The sequence below is a fragment of the Caretta caretta genome, chromosome 3 (genome assembly GCF_965140235.1).
Source record: "Caretta caretta isolate rCarCar2 chromosome 3, rCarCar1.hap1, whole genome shotgun sequence".
Taxonomy (NCBI): Eukaryota; Metazoa; Chordata; order Testudines; family Cheloniidae; genus Caretta; species Caretta caretta.
Genome location: NC_134208.1, coordinates 45,000,726 through 45,023,654, shown reverse-complemented (window position 1 = coordinate 45,023,654; position 22,929 = coordinate 45,000,726). Strand labels below are relative to the sequence as shown.

The 22,929-nt window shown below is 40.8% G+C and overlaps 1 long non-coding RNA gene across 1 annotated transcript in view; it reads left to right on the top strand.

Annotated features, from left to right (window-relative positions):
- Positions 1-11,031: 11,031 nt before the first annotated feature.
- LOC125634492 (uncharacterized) overlaps positions 11,032-22,929 on the top strand; it is a 55,870-nt gene continuing 43,972 nt past the window's right edge. Inside the window, exons 1-2 of the long non-coding RNA XR_007355940.1 lie at positions 11,032-11,118; positions 15,747-15,859. This is a non-coding gene — a long non-coding RNA (uncharacterized LOC125634492). The remainder of the gene's footprint in view (positions 11,119-15,746; positions 15,860-22,929) is intronic.

Below are 22,929 nucleotides of genomic sequence, written 5' to 3'. Positions count from 1 at the left end.
AAATAGTATTACAGAGAAAGTCACACACACCCTCTCTCACAAAGCCTTACACTTCAAGGTCAAGTATTCTTTGTCAACTTCTCAAAACACACACAAGGATTAAGAAAAGGAGTACTTGTGGCACCTTAGAGACTAACAAATTTATTTGAGCAAAAGTTTTCGTGAGCTACAGCTCATGTCATCGGATGCATGCACTGGAAAATACAGTGGGGAGATTTTATATACACAGAGAACATGAAACAATGGGTATTACCATACACACTGTAACGAGAGTGATCAGGTAAGGTGAGCTATTACCAGCAGGAGAGAAAAAAAACCTTTTGTAGTGATAATCAAGGTGGGCTATTGCATTTTTTAAATATTTCAGAATTGCCAGCAAACAAACAAACAATCCATTATTCACACACCTGTATAAAGGACTACTTACAAGGCAGCTGGAAATCAGACCCATAGATCAGAGAATGAAAGAACTGCTGGAGGTAGAGAGTGAACACCACCACCACCACCACCGCCGCAGCAGCAGCAGCAGCAAAAAGCATTTCAGTAAGGAAGGAACAGGCACAGGACTGCATCCTGCATGTGCTGAGCACTCTGATCCCAATTCAGATAAAGCACGTGAGTAGTCCCGCTGAAGCGGGGGATCTGCATGTGTTTGAAGTTAAGCACTTTGCTGGATCAGGCCTACAGAGCTCCTGACAGCTCTTTTATCCCTGCTGCAGCCAGGTCTCAGAAAACAGTACCAGTCTCTGCAGACTTCCTGCTTTCTTGATACTCTGAGCGCCTTTCCCAGATCTGAAGAAGAGCTCTGTGAAGCTCAAAAGCTTGTCCCTTCCACTAATGGAAGTTGGTCTAGTAAAAGATATTACCTCACCCATCTTGTCTCTGTAATATTCTGAGACCAACCTAGATACACCTACACTGGTTACTCAACAGCAGTTCTTCTTAAATGATATATTTCTTTCCTCTATACCCTCCAAGGGCTCAAGTTTGTGTTAGGTAAAAGAGCTGCCCCAGAGCTGGTACTTTTCTTTGCAGAGCATTGCTTTTGAAATATAACTGCCATCCAATGCTCCCAACACATTCATAGTCATATTTTTGCTTTTGCTCCTCTCCTTGCCTTATGTCTCAGTCTTCCAAGGCCCGCCTCTCATTTTTATTGTTGCCATCCCCTCAATTGTCACCCACACCATTCTACTTCTAACCTGCCAATTTTAAGACCTCTTCCTTCTCTCTCCTCTTTGCTTTCTGCTTCTGTAACTCCCCCTCTATACATGCACACTTCATCTTAACAACTACTGCTTCTCTTCTCCTTTATCCACAGTATTTTTATCTCCCATCACCTACTTAATTAAAACTGTAGTAAGTCCGACCCTGTGTCTGATTGATTCTGTCATACATAATTGAGCACTTCAAGAAGCTCTGCTTCTTGATGGGCAACGTTATCTAAACCTTCTTCTACTTTTAGTTTTAGGAAGGAGGAATTGCCTGACTTCTGCCCTGATACACAATTCCTATAAATGTAGTTGCCAAAACCAAAACTGTTTTTGTTTATTATGGAGCAGTGGGATCTACAATGTTCCCATTCCCTCTAATTTGCATGACTCCAGTGACGGAATAAAATAGAAAACAAAGCTATCTTCCAAATGTCATTCAATATACTATGCATTCTTTGATGATAAATGCAATCCACCCAAAGGAATTAAGCCTTTTGGATTTTCTAAGCTGTTTGATCTTGTTAAAAAGGAATGATTATATGAAGCTTTCTCACAACTTGGAACCAAGTACCCTTACTTAGATTAAACAGAGATCCTGAAGTGAGGGTAGAGAGTGTTACCGTCATTTCAAAACCATCACATAGTTTAATTCAGTTTGGATAATCTGGAATGGACTTTCTTTGAAAGCATCAACTGCCATTTCACTTTGTAAATTGCTTATGAGGAATGTAAGATGTCTGCTCTGGTTAATTGAAGGTCATGCCAATCATGAGGCTAATTTGAAAAGAAAAAAGAAAAGTTTAGCAGTCCCAGTCAAAATGTGAAGTCTACAGTATGTCTAATTGCTACTATTTGAAACTCATTTTATGATCCTTGTCTACACAACAACCCTGTTTGAATTTGAGACAAATAAAACTAGTTAATATAATGAATATATAATGAATTGGGGTTTTTCCCTTGTCTTTAATGGAAGCAACAGCAGACCAGCTGGTGTTGTGGGCCCAATCCTGCTTTCACTGAAGTTGATGGGAATTTTACCCTTGTTTTCAATGGAAAGAGGTCTTTTCTCTTCAGTCTTACGGGTATTATATATGGGCAATGGTCACCATTATAAAGTCAGCTTTTGCCAGATATCAGTGTGTGGTAACTGTTGGTAAATGCTGAAATTTTAATGGCAGTCATCCTAGGATATGTAATAAAATGCTAAACCATCGTACCCACTAACAAGTCTCAAAACATAACAATGTTTATTTAAAAAACAGCATCTTGGTTATCTAGATGTAATAGGAGTTATTTAGATCTATTTTTTAAAAAAAATTCTTATTTTACAGCCTCTGTTTTGTTTGTGTGGCAACGCAATGCAGTGACTAGAGCCCAGGGCTGGGACTCAAGATACAAAAGTTCTATTCCCAGTTCTGCCACTGATCTGCTGTGTGACCCTGGGAAAAGTCAGTTCATTTTTCTGTGCCTCTGTTTCCCCTCCCATCATTTGTCTGGTCTATTTAGATTGCAAGCCTCCGGGGGCAGGGACTGCCTCTTATTGTGTGTACAATATCTGTTGTTATTATTTATTAATATTATTTATTTGTATTATAACAGCATGTAGTAGCCCCAGTCATGGACCAGCACCTCATTGTGCTAGGTGCTGTACAAACACACAACAAAAAGACTGTCCCTGCCCCAAAGAGCTTACATTGTGATACAAAGTGGCCCCAAGATCACTTGGAGGCTTCAGGATCTACTAATAATGTTACAATAAGGACTCTGTTACGAAAGCATTATATCACACATATTCATAGAAATTAGAGATGCGACAATTTATTAGGTCATGTAATTCATCTCCTGATTAATGCACAATTGTTCTCCATTTTCTAGTGTTTTGACCAGTCTGGGTTTAAATCATTCAAATAAAGGGTTTCTATCATTCCCACTGGGGGACTATTTAATTATTCCATATCACAGTCACTTATGTGATGAATACTACAACAAAACACTCTCATATCTCAGTATTGCCATGACTACTACCTTGTTTTTATTGCTTAGCGATTAATATTTCTTTTTTGTATAGTATTACAATTCATAGGTGGATAAGAAACTTCAGGGCAGTCATTTTTATCTTAAAAAGTTACAGCAAAACTCTCATCTTTGCAGAAAGAAAACATGTCCTGAAGCTCCCTGGCCACTGGGTCCAAGTTCAGAATTTGGAAACACAAAGTAGCAGATGTTTCTAAATCCATCAGTCAAGCTTGTGAATACAAAACAACTCTTGCTTTTAATCTTAAAGAGACTGAACATTTAATGGAATCTGCATATACAGATCCAAACAAGGCAATGTTAAAACAAGATATTATTGAAAATTAATACAAGTCATCAGACCACAACATGTGACTGGCCATATACCTTAAATAATAGAATGTGGGGGGAGGGACGGTATTGTATGAAACTTTCCCACTCACCAAGTTTGCAGGGATGTCTAGACACATACATACTGCATCAAAGAGGCAACTATAAAACAGAAAGCTTAAAACTATTGCTGGAATTCATTACCTTTCTTACAATAGTCCACTTCCACCCACTTGGAAGGAGCAGAGGGTCTGGCAAGTCAAAGCTGTAGATCTCAAAGGACCAGGGCAATCCATGCAGAAACAGAAGCAGAGCTGTGCTGACAGGAAGCTGGAAGAGAGCCATAGAAAGTGAGTGGAACAGGGCCCCTAGATAGGTAGTTTTGTGCCTCTGACAAATCTTTGGGACCCATGACGCATAGGGACCAAACCACCTGCTTTTTCATTGGAGCAGAGAGGGATTGTTGAAACACAGAGGGAAGAATTTGGAAGAATCTCAGAGGAATCTTGCAGAGGTTTTTTATTTTCCTCCTTATCTCATTCCCTCCCATGGGTTTTCTCCCTCAGAGGATGTGGGAGATCTGTCCTATATTTTTTTTTATCAGATTTTAAAGTAAAATGAAATAATACTCCAATAAAATGTTGAAATATATTCTTTGGTGCTACTGAATTTATAGTAAGGTATATTGCAAAATATAGAAATCATACGTATAGCATTGCTTTGTAATGTCACAAAACAAAGATGTATATAGATGTGTACGTAATATAATCTATCCATAATATTTAGTATAGTTCAAGGAGACACACTTTTTCCTTGATAAGCTAAGTTAGGCAGTTTTATATGCACATGTTCCTTTTCCCAAATGGGAGGCTCCAAGCAGTAAATATAGGCTGGCAGTTCCCAGTGTCAGAGTGGAAGCAGGCTGACCTCGAATGCATATAAACACCACCAAAGCAACTGATATTTGCTGCTTAAAAAAATAATTTTATAGCATGAAAAGCTACAGAGACAAGATTGATTACAAAAGTAAACAGAAGATTATGTTAATTTCCATTTTCCCTAAGGCACCATTGTAAAATGGAAGAAAGGTCTCACAATACATCTCCTGAGTGACTCACATTTTATGCTTAATTCCATGCTGCTGATCCAAGGTAGTATTCAAAATCCCATACATTGAGTCAGTGACAGCCCAAGTGCATGGCTGCATAATCTCCTAGTTCTTGCTTCCCTGCTCCACAGCGTATGGGGAAGTCACCCTACCCTGGATCTTTGGCCTTCAAGGAAAAGCAGTTCCTGAAAGTCACACAGCCTGTTGCAATGAGCTGTCTCTTTGCAGTGCATAACACTGTATGATAGGAGTCTCTGCAGAGATGCACTCAGTATAGTGGCCAGCAGAGGGAGACAATGTGGATGACATTATCAGGCATTGTATTTAATCCCTGTTAAAGAGATATTGTAGTTAACAGATTACCCTAGAAGATGACTTTGACATAAGAATGGCCATACTGGGTCAGACCAAAGGTCCATCTAGCCCAGTATCCTGTCTGCCGACAGTGACCAATACCAGGTGCCCCAGAGGGAGTGAACCTAACAGATAATGATCAAGTGATCTCTCTCTTGCCATCCATCTCCACCCTCTGACAAACAGAGGCTTACCCATTCCTTATCCATCCTGGCTAATAGCCATTAATGGACTTAACCTCCATGAATTTATCTAGTTCTCTTTTAAACCCTATTATAGTCCTAGCTTTCACAACCTCCTCAGGCAAGGAGTTCCATGGGTTGACTGCGCTGTGTGAAGAAGAACTTCCTTTTAATTGTTTTAAACCTGCTGCCCATTAATTTCATTTGGTGGCCCCTAGTTCTTACATTATGGGAACAAGCAAATAACTTTTCCTTATTCACTTTCTCCACACCACTCATGATTTTATATACCTCTATCATATCCCCCCTTAGTCTCCTTTTTTCCAAGATGAAAAGTCCTAGCCTCTTTAATCTCTCCTCATATGGGATGTGTTCCAAACCCCTAATCATTTTAGTTGCCCTTCTCTGAACCTTTTCTCATGCCAGCATATCTTTTTTGAGATGAGGAGACCACATCTGTATGCAGTATTCAAGATGTGGGTGTACCATGGATTTATATAAGGGCAATAAGATATTCTCTGTCTTATTCTCTATCCCTTTTTTAATGATTCCTAACATTGTTTGCTTTTTTGACTGCTGCTGCACACTGCGTGGACGTCTTCAGAGAACTATTCACAATGACTCCAAGATCTCTTTCCTGATTAGTTGTAGCTAAATTAGCCCCCATCATATTGTATGTATAGTTGGGGTTATTTTTTCCAATGTTCGTTACTTTACATTTATCCACATTAAATTTCATTTGCCAATTTGTTGCCCAATCACTTAGTTTTGTGAGATCTTTATGAAATTCTTCACAGTCTGCTTTGGTCTTAACTATCTTGAGCAGTTTAGTATCGTCTGCAAACTTTGCCACTTCACTGTTTACCCCTTTCTCTAGATCATTTATGAATAAGTTGAATAGGATTGGTTCTAGGACTGACCCTTGGGGAACACCACTAGTTACCCCTCTCCATTCTGAAAATTTACCATTTATTCCTACTCTTTGTTCCCTGTCTTTTAACCAGTTCTCAGTCCATGAGAGGATCTTCCCTCTTATCCCATGACAACTTAATTTACGTAAGAGCTTTTGGTGAGGGACCTTGTCAAAGGCCTTCTGGAAATCTAAGTACACTACGTCCACTGGATCCCCTTTGTTGACCCCTTCAAAGAACTCTAATAGATTAGTAAGACATGATTTCCCTTTACAGAAACCATGTTGACTTTTGTGCAACAATTTATGTTTTTCTATGTGTCTGACAATTTTATTCTTTACTGTTGTTTCAACTAATTTGCCTAGTACTGACGTTAGACTTACCTGTCTGTAATTGCCGGGATCACCTCTGGAGCCCTTTTTTAATATTGGTGTTACATTAGCTATCTTCCAGTCATGGGGTACAGAAGCAGATTTAAAGGACAGGTTATAAACCATAGTTAATAGTTCCGCAATTTCATATCTGAGTTCTTTCAGAACTCTTGGGTGAATGCCATCTGGTCCCGGTGACTTGCTACTGTTAAGTTTATCAATTAATTCCAAAACCTCCTCTAGCGACACTTCAATCTGTGACAATTCCTCAGATTTGTTACCTACAAAGGATGGCTTAGGTTTGGGACTCTCCCTAACATCCTCAGCCATGAAGACTGAATCAATTAATTCATTTAGTTTCTCCGCAATGACTTTATCGTCTTTAAGTGCTCCTTTTGTATCTTGATTGTCCAGGGGCCACACTGGTTGTTTAGCAGGCTTCCTGCTTCTGATGTACTTAAAAAACATTTTGTAATTACTTTTTGAGTTTTTGGCTAGCTGTTCTTCAAACTCCTTTTTGGCTTTTCTTATTACATTTTTACACTTAATTTGGCAGTGTTTATGCGCCTTTCTATTTACCTTACTAGGATTTGACTTCTACTTTTTAAAAGATGCCTTTTTATCTCACTGCTTCTCTTATATGGTTGTTAAGCCATGGTGGCTCTTTTTTAGTTCTTTTTAGTGTTTTTTAATTTGGGGTATACATTTAAGTTGGGCCTCTATTATAGTGTCTTTGAAAAGTGTCCATGCAGCCTGTAGGGATTTCCCTCTAGTCACCATACCTTTTAATTTCTGTTTAACTAACATCCTCATTTTTGCATAGTTCCCCTTTCTGAAATTAAATGCCACAGTGTTAGGCTTTGAGGTGTTCTTCCCACCACAGGAATGTTAATTTAATGTCCCTTTAAAAAAAGAAGTGAGACATTAATGAAAGTAGACTGTACAGGACTGGCTTAGATGTTGAAAGAATAAGTCAGAAAGTTTTAGTGTTGGAAGGTAAGTTCTGCAATTAAAAAAAATAAACTATTCAATTAACAAAAAATATGTAAAATTACAGAATTTATTGAATGAAAACGTTCAAACTTTCTGATTCCTAATGCTTCCTAATAGTAAATCCAATTCTTTCACTCCTTTGCATCATCAAACTGGACCCCTGCTGGAAAGCATCATTAAAATGTCAGCTCCCACTGAGAGAGAAAACAGCTCCATTCAGTGAATGGAAAGAGGGACAGCAGTTATAAAACTGCTTTGAAGCTTTTTTTTAAACCGTGTATATATTTTCCTCTAGAAAGCACTGTATGTATTAGCTACCTACTCTATTAAAAATAATCACAGGAGCTTTCATTTCAACATAATTTCCTTTGTTATTAGATTCTCTATCTTTTGTGGACTTTGGCGCCAAAAACACAACATGATTTCAGAGTGCTCATTCATGCTGCTTAGGCACAGACCTGCCCTAGTTGCTAGTCAGGGAGTGCAGCTTCCCACCCCCGTCACTAGGCCAGTCCTGTTCCACAGGCCAGTATGGGAGGAGGGCCAGGCCATATCCCCCAAGTTTTTCCCCATCTTCTCCCCAAAGGAATAGGGAGGGACTAGTCATCCATGCGCAAGGACTGCAACTGTGTGGGACATGCAATGGTCACTATATAATGTTGTATTGTGTTGAACTTTCTCAAATTGCCCATTTCTGACTTGTGCTTAAATGCCCTCTTTTTTTATCTATATAAAATGTATGTTTGGGAGAGAACAGTGATCTCAGTGGATTATTCTAACCAATTTTACCCATGTGGTTCAGACAATCATATAAAATATGGATGTTGCTGGTGGGCTTTACTATGTGGACACAGGAAAGGCATCTGCGGCATGTGGCTCTCAGGGTGGGATGGCATATGCAGCACTTTAAAAATGAGATATGTTAGTGGTAAGCATTGTTGTTACTACCAGAAAATATCCTCTTTTAAAATGAAATAACTGTCCCTAGCTGGACAAGCGGAAGAAAAAAATTCCTGATATCATTGATATTCCTCGGTTATTGATACCTTTTAAACATTACTTGAAAACTGTCACACAAGGCCTTGTCTCGTACTCATTGAAGTTAATAGGAACTATTTCACTGACTTCAAAAGGCCTCAGTTCAGGCCTATAATGGTTCAGTCAATGCCAGTGGTTTTCAATCTTTTTTCAAAATGCAGACAGCAATATCTGTTAAAGTGTAGGTGTTTTGGCATTTAGCCACCAATGCCATGAGGCAGTGTGCCTCAGTTTCCCCTTCTACACAGCCACATGGACCTGTTATGCTTTTGCTGTTGTGCCAAGCCTCCAGCCTGTTTACAGGTATAAGCTGACGAGTAACATGCCTGTGGGACTGTCTTGTCACCATCCCTAGCATGTACAATAGTTTCTTCCACAAATCAGGTATGTCACACATCTTTAAAGCGTTTACCAGTAGTATTAACTCCTTTGTCTTGACCCATAGATGAAGTAGCAAAAGACACAAGATTAACAGTAAATCTATGGCAGACAGGCTCTGTTCATACAATTTGGCTTGTTTAGTGTCTATTACCTTTTTCACTTCCTTTGTGTACCATGATAGGTGCACTGATGCAGATTCTTCTGCCTCTTTGGAGAAGGCTTTTAATTCAGGCATGTGTTTGAGGCTTTGGGAAGGAAAGGGTGTACTGCAACCATGCTTGCCCTCGGCCCCTCCCTTGGGAATTTCTCTGGGCTGGACCCCACACACATGTGAAGTTTCCCTAAGGCAAAGTTTTCCTTCCTCCTGCCTTGAAGAGACAGTTTTATCTCTTACAAACTTAGACACCCCACTTTCTGTTCCCAAAAGGTTAGCTAGGGGGCTCTCCCCTCCAGGAGATATGACCCCCAGTTTTCCCTTAAACTCTGATCCACAGGAAAGGGGTCTGGCATTTTGAATGCAGATTCTCCACCCTCCTCCTGGGAAAGATCCTCCCTACAAAAGGTGGGCGGACTCTCCAGTCCCCCCTCGCCTTCCGTCTGGACTTCCCTTTCTGGGCTCCCCTCTGGGTCAGACACTCCTGTGTCCCCCAAAAAGGAAGGTGACCCTGGTCTGGCTGTGGGCTCACAGCTACCAGCTATGACAGACCCTTCACTGGCCAGCAAAATCTTCCCCCTTTCCCTGATGTTGGGCTTGCTTCCAGCTACAGAGTCCCCGGCGTCTGTTCCCACCACAGAAGTTACCAGGACCCTAACTTCCACCTTTGGGATACATGTCTCTGTGCACCCCAGAGCTTGCCCTGTCCCCTGCTGACCTGCAACTTCCTGGCAGTCAGCAGCTGGGGTGGCCTCCCTGTTACAAGGTGGAACATTCCCCTGCCCGGGCAGATGATTACAGGACAGGAGCTGGCTTCGTCCAGCCCCTCCCTCTGGGACTTGCCTTGAGCCCCAGTGCTACAGAAACTGGTTACAACCATCCCTGCCCCCAAAGCTGCATTTTTCACTGCTACAGAGGAATTTAAGAGAGGTCCTCCCATTCCCCCCAGCAGTCCATGTGACTTCATCCCCACTTCATCCCCAGGGCTTTTAGCACAAGATTCCTTCTCACTGCTGACCAACCCTGGGACAGATTCTGCCACATCAGACCTAAAAGTGGCAATTCTTCAACAAAAAAACTTCAAAAACAGACTCCAGCGAGACACTGCTGAATTGGAATTAATTTGCAAACTGGATACAATTAACTTAGGCTTGAATAAAGACTGGGAGTGGATGTGTCATTACACAAAGTAAAACTATTGCCCCTTGTTTATTTCCCCTCCTACTGTTCTTGTAAAGTGCTGGAAATGGCCCACCTTGATTATCACTACAAAAGGTCCCCATGTCCCTGTTCTCCCCTCCGTGTCCCTCTTCTCTCCCCCCCCCCCCGCTCTCCTGCTGGTAATAGCTTACCTTTCCTCGTCACTCTCCTTACAGTGTGTATGGTAACACCCATTGTTTCATGTTCTCTGTGTATATAAATCTCCCCACTGTATTTTCCACTGTATGCATCCGATGAAGTGAGCTGTAGCTCACGAAAGCTTATGCTCTAATAAATTTATTAGTTTCTAAGTTGCCAAAAGTCCTCCTTTTCTTTGTACGGATACAGACTAACACGGCAGGTACTCTGAAACCTGCCACATTAAAGAAATCATTCCCTAGTAGAAACAGTGCAAAATTGTGTGCCACTGTTGCAACAGTCAGCTCAGCCTGCAAATGACCAGTTTCCATGTGTACCTTAGCTAAAGGCGCAAGGACTTTGTAACCTCCCACCAGTTCTAATTCTGCCATTTTCCCTGGCAACAAATCCTTCTCCTGGATCAGGTCCCTCCCTACCACAGAAATCTCTGCACCCGTATCTCTCCAACCATGGAGCACTTGGCCGTTAAGCTTAATAGTATGCATATGCTCACTGCTTGGTTGTATAGAAGCAAGCGTTACAAATCCTGTGTGGAAAGAGACAGCAGCTGGGCTCTGAGAAGAGCAGCTTCATGCGTTACTTGCTGCCTGTTTACACTCAGCAAGGGCCATTTTTTCCTCAGGTGACCCCGGAGGGCACAACGGTGCAACGCGCCCCTATAGTGGAGAAGCAACTGCAGGCGACGGTGAGGAACCAGTCCTGTGGAAAAGGTAGGAACAGTCCAGTGGTCTGGACTTTCTCTGTTAAGACCTGGGGATGCCCAGAGTCATCCAGGAATATGGGACAGGGACAGAGTACTACAGGCGGGGCACAGTGCACGCCCCTAGAATGCATTCTAGCACGCTGGAAAGTGTTTGGATCAGATCCAATGACAAAAAGCAAATTGAAAAGGTTCTGTACAGTAGCCTGGCCTCAATATCGGCTAGAGGACCAGGAATGGTGGCCACCGGGAGGATCAGTCAATTATAATACGATCCTCCAATTAGTTTTGTTTTGTCAGCGAACGGGTAAATGGAATGAACATCTGTATGCACAAGCGTTTATGGCTTTCAGAGATAGAACAGACATTCTACAGAGCTGTAATTTGACTCCAACAGGACCGGTCGTAGCTAATGTTAGCCCCCAGACCCCCCCTAATGTTGTAATGGCAGATTCGGTGTCCCCTTCAGCCCCCAAACCCCCACCTTATAAGGGTAGGATGCCTCGGATTACAGAGATTGCCCCCTCGGTGGGACTCTACCCTTTGATTACCGAGACTGTTGTGGCTCGCCCAGGGGCAGACGGATGTCAGGCTACCACCATGCAAGTTAAGTTCTTGACCTGTTTCTCACTTATCCTCCCCACCACACACACACGCACACACACACACACACACACACCAAAAGTATCCTTTTAAGAACACCCAAAAAGGTGGTGATGGGCAAAATAACCCATCTCATTATTATTTTGTCCACCACTTAGGCCTAATTTCCAACACACCAGTTTTGTTCCATTTATTTCTGATTCCATTCTCCTTTGTTTACCAGTCACATTCTTAACACAACCCTTGGGAGGTATTAGTAGCCCTTTTAGATTGGACTAATCCAGCCTGTCTGTCTCCTTTGCATACCCCTCCTATCAACATTCACTGTTACACATTATTTTAATAATATTTTATGAACTTTCACTCACTTTCCAACAATTGGGCTCAAAGCTGAGGTAGACCTGTTAGATACAATAATTACAACAGAGCTGTATTATGTTCTAGACCTTTTTCCTTGCATGATTTTTATGTGTAGAGTTCTACCGCTTAAATTCAATATATTCTCTCTAAACTACCACATCCCCACATACACAAACTAAAAAAAAACCCCTACGTACACAGAGCAGTCACTTCAACCTGACAGTAATAATTTTTACACCTGCTTTTGAAGCACATGTCGCTTTTTAAAGAAAAAATGTTTAGATGTACTCAAGTATTCACATGGCTCACGTGCTGTTAACTCTCATGACTTATTTTGATTGAATTTAAGTCCGGGTTGTCAACACTCACATTTTATGAGCAACCCATCAAAAGTGATTAACTCTTCATGGGTTGCAGGTACTGATTCACATCTGCTTCTACTGATTCACTTCTGATTTGGCAGAAGTAATAATCTTATGAAAAAGGTAAAGAGTTTTCCATAAATGGTCAAATGGTCCCTCCAGTAGAATAAATGTTAATAAAAGTCTCAATGAGAAGATTTAAAAGTTTATCATTCCACTTATCAACCCAGCATTTTGTCAGGTATGTCTAGTTCAGCGAGACTCTGGCACTACCATATCCTCCCATCAGATGAAAGGACTTGCACAAATTCTGCCCTTAACCCCATGCATAAAATACACACCCTCATTTTGTTTGTTTAATGCAATAATTCACTATGTTATCTTTTTATCTCAAGTTTTCACAAATATTAAGCCCCTGCTTTAGCCACTGATCAACTTAAAATTAAGTGAACAACAATTTTGAAATGCAAAAATCCTGTGGGAATGAGGTGGCCCATGGAATTTGGGATTGGTGCTCAGATACCATGATGATGAACACAGTATAAATGCTAGGATAAATAGGTAGACAATAAGATATATCAAACAGCCTTTTGTGTGTTTGGTTCCATTTTCATTCCACATAGGTCATTATCAACTCAGTCCAAGGGAGCAAATATTGACATTATAAAAATCATGCCCTCAGTTGGCACCCTTGTTACTAGCCTCAGTAGAGAGGGCAAGGAATAAACAGACTATGGAGTCTGAACTATAATTCACCTGCCCTCCCCCAGTGGTGATCCATGTAGGTCACCATGAGCTACACTGATACTGCAGAGTGGTGGAAGCTTGTGCAGCTGCTACAGGTGTTGTACTTAATCTATGGCTAAAGAAAGGACTTCAGTCTGTGGAGCTGTAACTCCAACACTTTATTCCAGCCACCCACTCCAAAAGAAAAACAAAATCTATATGATAAACTTTGAAACAGTATTTTACTTAGGAATGAAAAATGGTTAATTTTGTAGGTTATAGTGGGTCATGTGCAGAACTTCCACTGATGACATGCTATAGCCCCCTAAGTATATTTTAATGACAGGATTCAGCATTATGCATATAAAATATGAGTGCCATGTCCGACAATAACAGAATGAAAGGCTTGTTTCCAAGACCGATGAAAATATCTGCTTCTGGCCATAAAATCTAAGATTCTGCAGCACGTCATCGCAGCAACGCAGGATATGGCAAGAACATCACACCTGTTCTCAGCTCTCTACATTGGCTTCTGTCATAAATGTAAAGGGAAGGGTAAACCCCTTTAAAATCCCTCTCTTGGCCAGAGGAAAAATCCTCTCACCTGTAAAGGGTTAAGAAGCTAAAGGTAACCTCACTGGCACCTGACCAAAATGACCAATGAGGAAACAAGATACTTTCAAAAGCTGGGAGGAGGGAGAGAAACAAAAGGGTCTGTGTCTGTTGGTATACTGCTTTTGCTGGGGATAGACCAGGAATGGAGTCTTAGAACTTTTAGTAAGTAATCTAGCTAGGTATGCATTAATTATGATTTCTTTAAGTGGCTGAGAAAAGAATTGTGCTGAATAGAATGACTATTTCTGTCTGTGTGTCTTTTTTGTAACTTAAGGTTTTGCCTAGAGGGATTCTCTATGTTTTGAATCTAATTACCCTGTAAGGTACCTACCATCCTGATTTTACAGGGGTGATTCCTTTACTCCTATTTACTTCTATTTCTATTAAAAGTCTTCTTGTAAGAAAACTGAATGCTTTTTCATTGTTCTCAGATCCAAGGGTTTGGGTCTGTGGTCACCTATGCAAATTGGTGAGGATTTTTACCAAACCTTTCCCAGGAAGTGGGGTGCAAGGGTTGGGAGGATTTTGGGGGGAAAGACGTGTCCAAACTACGTTTCCCAGTAAACCCAGTTAGAGTTTGGTGGTGGCAGTGGATATTCCAAGGACAAAAGATAAAATTAATTTGTACCTTGGGGAAGTTTTAACCTAAGGTGGTAAAAGTAAGCTTAGGAGGTTTTCATGCAGGTCCCCACATCTGTACCCTAGAGTTCAGAGTGGGGGAGGAACCTTGACAGCTTCCCATAGACTGAGTCACATTCAAGATCTCAGTCCTTATCTTCAAGGTACATAGTGGCCCGGGCCTAGGATATCTAAAAGATTGACCAGAACTCTAGGATGAAGAAGAGGGTTGACAATTATACTCCTCTGGCACAATGGAACTTTCTACAATAAGGGTAATGCTCATCTGTCTGGGAAACAGAACTTTTTTTGGGGGGGGGGTCTAATGAACTCCCCCAAGAACTAAGGTCCATCCCACATTTAATCACATTCCACTTGAAATGCAAGACACATTTATTTGCCTGCTTTCTCTAATATAAACACACAGCAATATGTACATAACATCCCTGCCCCTCTCACACACCAAACCAAACACCCCTCACACACTTCTGCCTCTGAGAAAAGGATGAGAATGAACCATAAGTAATGGATGCTAGTCACATCGCTTAATACACCACTGGAAGGTACTCAGATACTATGGTGATGCACACCATTTAAAAATCTATATAAAGTAGACTCTATGATTATCCTCTCTTGGGTTCCGAAATAGTAGACAGGACTTTCCTTTAACAACTTGTCTGATGAATGGAACTATAGCATGAGCCATATCCTCCCCTGAAGTCCATTAAAGTCAATGGTGCCATGACAATTTAGCTCCTCAGCTGGTCCTGAGTTTCATTATCAGATTGCTCATGAGATGCTCATGTTTTGCTGCGGAGAAGTCTTGGTTCCCCGAGTCACATAATGAGATTTCACTAATTCTTCAATATTTATACCACTTGTATTAACATTTAGATGTAAGAGAAAAATTAGTCCAAAAGCAGGAAATTTGATGAGATTATAATTGGTTAAACATGATTGCGGTTACTTGACTAATAATAATGTTTTATACTTTTATTGCACAAGCTAGTAGTCTGGACTTTTTAATTCTCCACACAAAATATAAAAGCTATTGAGTATAATTTTTTCTTTGATGTTGTATTTTCCTAAAATGTGAGGGAAAGTGTTTATAGAACTGTTTCCACATAAAGGATATCAAAGATACATGCAGACTATTTGGTTTATCAAATTGTATCCTTTATTATTTTTGCAATGATGTTTTCCTCAGGACAGTGTGTAACTGCTTCTTAAATGACCCTTAGTGTCTTTGTGCCAACAAACTGGCCCATTAGGCTGTGTCAAACGTTTATTATTTCCTGCATGAAGAACTGTTATTTTAATGTCTGTTTTGATTTTGATTTTTTTTTTTTGCTAGCTTTCATTATGCCCCTTGGTCCTATCATCTGTCATTGTCTAACAAGGATTACCTCTGAGGAATTGCTGGCACAAGATGGCTGTTGAATCTCTGAATTAATTTAGCTGCTCCAGGTCTGTTTTTTATCCTCTATAATGAATTATAGGAGGTGTTTTAATACTTCTCCCCCTTTTAAGTATGGCCCTTGGTTATGTTTGTCCTAATCTAATTCATTAGCTATAGTTTGGGGGCTCATATACTGCTCTCGGTGACAGGCTCTGTTGAAGTCAATCAAGTTGTATTGGTGAAAAAAAAAGGGGGGGGGAGAGGAGAGTCAGACCCTTTGCTGATCAAATTTCCATTTTACATTAAGTTATATCATTATTGCAGCTGTCATCAAATGCAATGCACAAATACAGAATATCAAACACTGTATGTCGGTAATAAATTAATCACTTAATAAAACATAAGAAAAATACTTTTATAAAATCAAGTTTCCTAACACCCTTGTGAGTTGGCTAAAGTATTATTGTCTCAATTTTATAGATGGGTGAACAAAGGTATAGAGGGATTATGGTAAAAATTACATAACAAACTGAGACAAAGCTGAGAATGGAACCCAGAAGTCTTACTTCCAGTTCCCTGCTCTAATTAATAGACCTCATTCTCTTCCTACACACGTATCCACTCACAGGCAACCCAGGCATTTAATTACTTGCCATGTGTCGTACTGTGGAAGAGGGAATAACTATCTATTTTAGGATTTTATACTGCTGCCCATGACTATGGTGCCTTCCATGTAAAATCGGTAGCGATAGCTGTCACTGTCAAGGTTAGGGAGTGTTAAATATGGGTACGATTCTACAAGATGTGTGTTTGACTCCCACTGACATCAACTAGGTTGAGGGCATTAGGCATCTCTCAGGAGGACTCAGCACCTGGCAGAATCTAGCCTTTCATATTTTTGGATATTGTTTGAGGCTTTCATCCAATCAGTCTTATGATTACTAGTTTTGCTTTTTGAACTCATGTTACAGTGGGCCCAAGTGGGACATAATTTGTGCCAAAGTCCCAAATTTAATGGGGGACAGAGGGATCTACTACTGTTTGAATGCATTGATTGCCATTCTGGTTAGCCTTGGGTATAACTAGCTGAGTGAAGATCAATATGCTGTCTACTGGCTCACTCTGGAGAAAAGACCACACCTTATAACTTCTAACACCAAAGCTGATCCAGCACCTCCTTTCATAGAATATCAGGGTTGGAAGGGACCTCAGGAGGTCATCTAGTCCAACCCCCTGCTCAATACCCATGTGAAAGGGATAGGGCAGAATGGGAAAAGAGATGCCAGTATCCCCCTCAGACTTGTAGAGGGCAGTGAGAAGAACCATTCTGCTGACCACAGTGACAGAGAGAGCAGTTAGAGGACAGAATATTGAGAGAGATATAAATAATGATAGACTTAATGGGGCAACTTCTTGATGTTTTTTTTTGTGGTGGGAAAGGAGAGTTTCACTTCACAGAATAACCTGATTCGGGATCCCTTCAGGATTAACTAGTAGTAACTATAACCTCCTTTCCCAGCTAAATCATGTAACAGATGTCTTCATTTTGGGCCACAGTTGAAGAAAACTGCCTCTTTTTCAAAATGTTACCCTTGATTTTCCTTTCAAAAATGAGAGAGGAACAAAAAGTGAAGATCAGTAGTACCACAGTGTCCAAAATAACTGACAACTTTCCATGTTCTATATTCTCCGCACCATAAAATTATGCAAATCACAGAATAAAGCTTCTGGAAACCTGCTGAGTGTCTGTATGAGACTTTTACCTTTCATTTACTAGATTACACTGTAGTGGTATTTGAGGTCTTAGGCTGTCACACTCAAAATACAATTATAATATAACATTTCAGTTATGCTCAGAATATTTGTCCAAATTCCCTAACACCATCTAGCACAGTCTCTCCACTTTAAGGTAGAAAATAGTCTTTATAATAATACAGTCACAAAGTATGGGCAATGATAAGCAGTCACCAGACCTAGGGAGGTGCTTAATTTTAGTTCTGGCAGACTCATGCCAGAGAAATAATAAAAAAAAACAACCCACCATTCTATAGGGGATCTCAGAACTTTTGTTCATGGAGACCTGTGAAAGTCCCCGGCCACTCACTGAGGTCAGGCCATAAACATTTCAAAATGGAAAAATAAACTCCTATGCACCTCTAGAGTATCATTCTGTCCAATGGTATCCCATCTATCTGGGTACTGTGGTTGTCAAAGGGCTAGGCTGAAATATCCACCACCTATCAGGCTAAAATTGCAATTATCTAAGTCTTTGAGCTCAGTGAGTGCTGGAGTTGTGACTAGGATTGTAGATTCATAGGATTCGAGAAGGCACCTTCATAGGGCTGGAGCATTAAGGGAATCAAATGCCCAGCTATCCTGTGAGAGGCTCCACTGAAGTGAATGAGCCAAGCCAGGTCTAGCTGGGGTTAGTTAATAGGTAGTTAATTCAGGAAGGAGCACTTGAGCCTATTAAGGGTATGTCTATATAGTGAGCAACAGCAAGCCTCTGAGGCAGGGTCAACAACTTGGGCTTATGCTACATTGCAGCTCAGGCTCAAAAGCCGAGGGAGGGGGGCCTTCAGAACCGGAGCTCCAGCCCAAGCTGCAAAATCTACACAGCTATTTTTTGTGCTGTAGCACAAGCCCCGCAAACCTGAGTCCGTCAATACGGGCTCTGAGATTCACTGCCGTTCACTGTGTAGACGTACCCTGTAAGGCTTAGAAGAGCACAGCCGAACAAATCTCCTGAGGAGAAAGAAAGTTCCAGAGGAGGGGAAATCCCAGAGAGCCTGAACTAAGCCAAAAGGTGTCCAGGCAAGGAGGTCTGGGAGACAATCTGAACAAGTAAAGGAAAGACTGCAAAAGCTCTCCAGGCAGAAGGGCCTGTGAGGAACGCTGAACAAAAGGGGAAAGGCAGCAGAGAGGCCTGAGGCCTTATAACACAAGGAGTTGCTGCTGGAATCTAGACACTTTTGTTTTGGGACTTTTAAATTTTATCTGGCTTTTACAAGAGTTCAAGTGTTCCTTCAGAAGGCTTTATTTAAGGGAGATATTCTCAGTGGTGAGCTGGAGCTGGTTCGCACTGGTTCACTAGAACCGGTTGTTAAATTTAGAAGCCCTTTTAGAACCGGTTTTTCTGCGAGGTTTTTCTGCTCTGCACCCACCAAATTTTCCCCGTGGGTGCTCCAGTCCCGGAGCACCCAGGGAGTCGGCGCCTAAGGCGCCACTTTTGATGTGATCAGTGGGGGGAGCGGCCGCTCCCCCTGCTCCCCCCCCAGCTACACTCCCCTGCCCCTAGGAGCCAGAGGGACCTGCTGGATGCTTCCTGGGAGCTGCCCCAGGTAAGCACCTCCGGGACTCCCCACCGCGCCTCCCGGCAGGTGCCTCTAGCTCTTAGGGGTGGGGTAGGTACCCACTGCAGTGTCCCATGAGACCCTCCTGCCCAGTTCTGGATACAGTTAACTTAGGCTTGAATAGAGACTGGGAGTGGCTAAGTCATTATGCAAGGTAACCTATTTCTCCTTGTTTTTTCCTACCCCCCCTTCCCCCCCGACGTTCTTGTTAAAACCTGGATTTGTGCTGGAAATGGCCCACCTTGATTATCATACACATTGTAAGGAGAGTGATCACTTTAGATAAGCTGTTACCAGCAGGAGAGTGGGGTGGGGGGAGAAAAAACCTTTTGTAGTGGTAAACACCCATTTTTTCATGCTTTGTGTGTATAAAAAGATCTTCTATACTTTCCACAGTATGCATCTGATGAAGTGAACTGTAGTTCATGAAAGCTTATGCTCAAATAAATTGGTTAGTCTCTAAGGTGCCACAAGTCCTCCTTTTCTTTTTACGATTAAAAAGATCTGTTCTGCTGGGTGAAATTGAACCAAAGTTGGCAAAACCAAAAATCATTTAAGTTTTATGTAGAAATTTTAAAGAAAAGCTGAGAGATTTGTAACCATTCCCTCAGACATTGTATTGCTGCAGTGTCTACCTTCCTACCATGCCAGTGTAAATTCTCAGTTTTCACAGCAACAAGTAGAGGTGCCGTATTTAAAAAATGGAGGTGTTTCAGGTGAATGCTTTAAGTCACTGTCTCAAACAGACAAGAGACAGTGCTTTTGACAGCAATAGGATTCCATTTGGTGGAGATCAGGCAACATCAGCCTCACACATCTGCTCTTTCCCCACATATTTGTGGACAGCTTTCTGTTATTCATGGAACTGCTCAAGCATTCAGCACACAAAGTGGAGTTCCTATGATTTAGAACCATCTGCTGAAGGTTTTAGTTTGACAAGCTGTTCTGCTGCTGCAGCTCTCACAGGGTTGTTTTGGCTTTGACCAAATGATACTAAGAGCCTGTAACCACACTGACAAGCTACTTTCAGCAAACGTTCGAGTTTATCTTTAAGTAAATTCATGGAAATGAATCTGAAGGTGCAATGAACAAGGGCCAGGATGAGAATATTATACTGTAGTAGTGTCCCAACTGCAGATTTAGTTAGTCTGTCAGCATTTCCACTATAAATCCTGTTTTCATAAAGGTTATATAATGCTTTGTGTAAGACTGACTTCTTTAGTTGTTTTTAACATTTAAATTTATTTATTTACTTTGATATATTTGACTTTATCCATTTCACTGGATTTGAAACAATGTTTTTAAGGTTTAAGAGATTTTTTTTTTGGTTGGTTTTGGCACAGAAATGACTTTTGCCAGTTGATTTTTCTCATATTGCTCAAGACAGCCAGATCCCAAACTTCATAATCCAGAGTGAGGCTCTAACAGGGTTTCTTTCCTCCTTTCATTGCCTGTCTTCTTTCAATGGGCGACAGCCCCAGACCATTCAGTTTGCCAGTAGACAGCTCACTTCCAAACTTTATCCCTCCCATCCAAGACAGATTTCAACACTCTAATAGGCCAGAATGTTCCTTTTTCCACTCAACAGGTCTCTGCTCCTACTCAGATGAGATTACAAAATTGATAAAGATAACTATGTATATATAACACTTAGACTTTTTGAAGGCATTTGATTTAGATCCCAATTACATCCTGAATAAAAAAAATAGCATTATACAATATCCATAGAGTTCATGTTAAATGGATTAAGACCTGGGTAGCTGACATATCTCAAAAAGTAGATGGCAATGGGGAATTGTCATCTAGTTGGGTGTTTAAAATGGGATTCCTCAGGAATTAAATATTAAATATTTTTATCAGTGATCTGGAAGTAAATATATAATCACTGCTGATAAAATTTGAGGACACCACAAAGTTTGCTGGAGTGATAAATAATGATGAGGACAGGGCAGTCATACAGAGTGATCCGAGTCAGGAAGTGAGCTGGGCCAATTCAAACAAAATGTATTTAATAGAGCCAAATACACAGTTATACATCTAGGAAAAAGGAATGTAGGCCATACCTACAGAATGGGACTGTACACTGGACAGCAGTGACTCAGAAAAGATTTAGGGATCAGAGTGGACAAGAAATTCAGCATGAGCTCCCCGTGCAATGCCAGGGCAAAATGGCTAATGTGACTCTTGAATGTATAAACAGATGAGTAGGAGGAAGGATGTGGTTTTAACTCTATACAGCACTGAGACTGAGACAGGAATACTATATCCAGCTCTGATGCCCACATTTTTAAAATGTTGTAAATTAGAGAGGGTACAGAAAAGAGCCACAAAAATAATTTGTGGGCTGGAGAAAAATGTCTTTCAGTGAGAAACATAAAGAGCTCAGTGTGTCTGGGTTTTCAAAAAGAAGATTGACAGGTAACTTGTTTTCAGTATATCAATAATGTTTTCTACCTTCTTAGGGAGAAAATACTGGGTACTAAAGGGCTTATTAATGTGGTGGAGAAAGGCATAACATGACCCAATGGCTGGAAGCTGAAGCCAGACAATTTAGAATTAGGAATAAGGAGCAAACTTTTAACAGTGAGGATAATTAACACTCAGAACAAACTACCAAGGGAAGTGGTGGATTCTCCATCTCTGATGTTTTCAGATCCAGATTGGATGACTCTCTGAACTATATACTTCAGTCTAACACAAGTTATTGGTCTCAGTACTGTGATATCTGGGTAAAATTCTATGGCCTGTTATACCAGCGGTCAGATTAAATGATCTATTGGTCGCTTCTGGCCTTAAACTATATGACTATGAAGATGAGATGCTTCCCATTCCTTCTGTTCTAAAGTGGTCAGCATTTTCCCAATTGTTCTGCACAAGCTGAATCCCAGATCCCCTGAGGTTTGATTTGAATCCTACCTAGCTATCATGGGAGATTCTCCCTTCTTCCTTTGTGTACAATGTTTGAATAAAGAAATATTAAATTGATTGCAGTATTTCAAATGTTACTAAACAGTTGTTTAACCAGATAATGCCATAAGCTTGGAAATTAATATGATTTGAAATATGATATTATTGGTTTCACATTACCTATTAACCCATTATGTGATTCCTGGTTGTTTGTAGTTTCCCTTCATTTAGGCTGGACAAAAAGGTTCATAGGTTTGAAAAGATTGGTATCTTTTGAGGCTTACCTTTTAAGCATCTGGCTTTTCACTGCCGGGTCACAGTTCTGTCTTTCCCCTTGACATTTCTTCAGCTGTTGGAACCATTTATTGTTCCCGCATTCTACTAGCCCCAAAACTTTTGTTTGATGTATCCCATTCACTTTCAAACATTTTTTTTTTCAGTATTCTATATTAATTTCACCTCTGTGAAGAGCTATCCCAATTTACCATACATCACCTAATTCTCATTCATATATAGAGCTCTTCGTGTTTGATTTACTCTGATGCGCTCTCTCTCTCGGTTGCTGATTGGCCTATTTAGTACAAATGAGGACACAATTTAGTCCAAAGAATAGTGCATTACTTTTCTCTTTTGCTAAGTAAAAAAGAGTGAGCAGTACTTTTTTTTTTTTTTTTTTTCATTCTGCTGGCTGAAGTCTCTCTCAAGGTCCAATCCATCAAAGTGTTATGCACCTTCTCAGAGGAGCTCAGCATCTCACAGGCAGGCCTTCGGTCACTGGAATGGTACTCAAAATGATAAAAATTCAGTAAACTGTCTTATCCTTCTTATTGACTTGTAGTAGTTCCAAACTCCAATGATACTTGAAACAGTATTACATT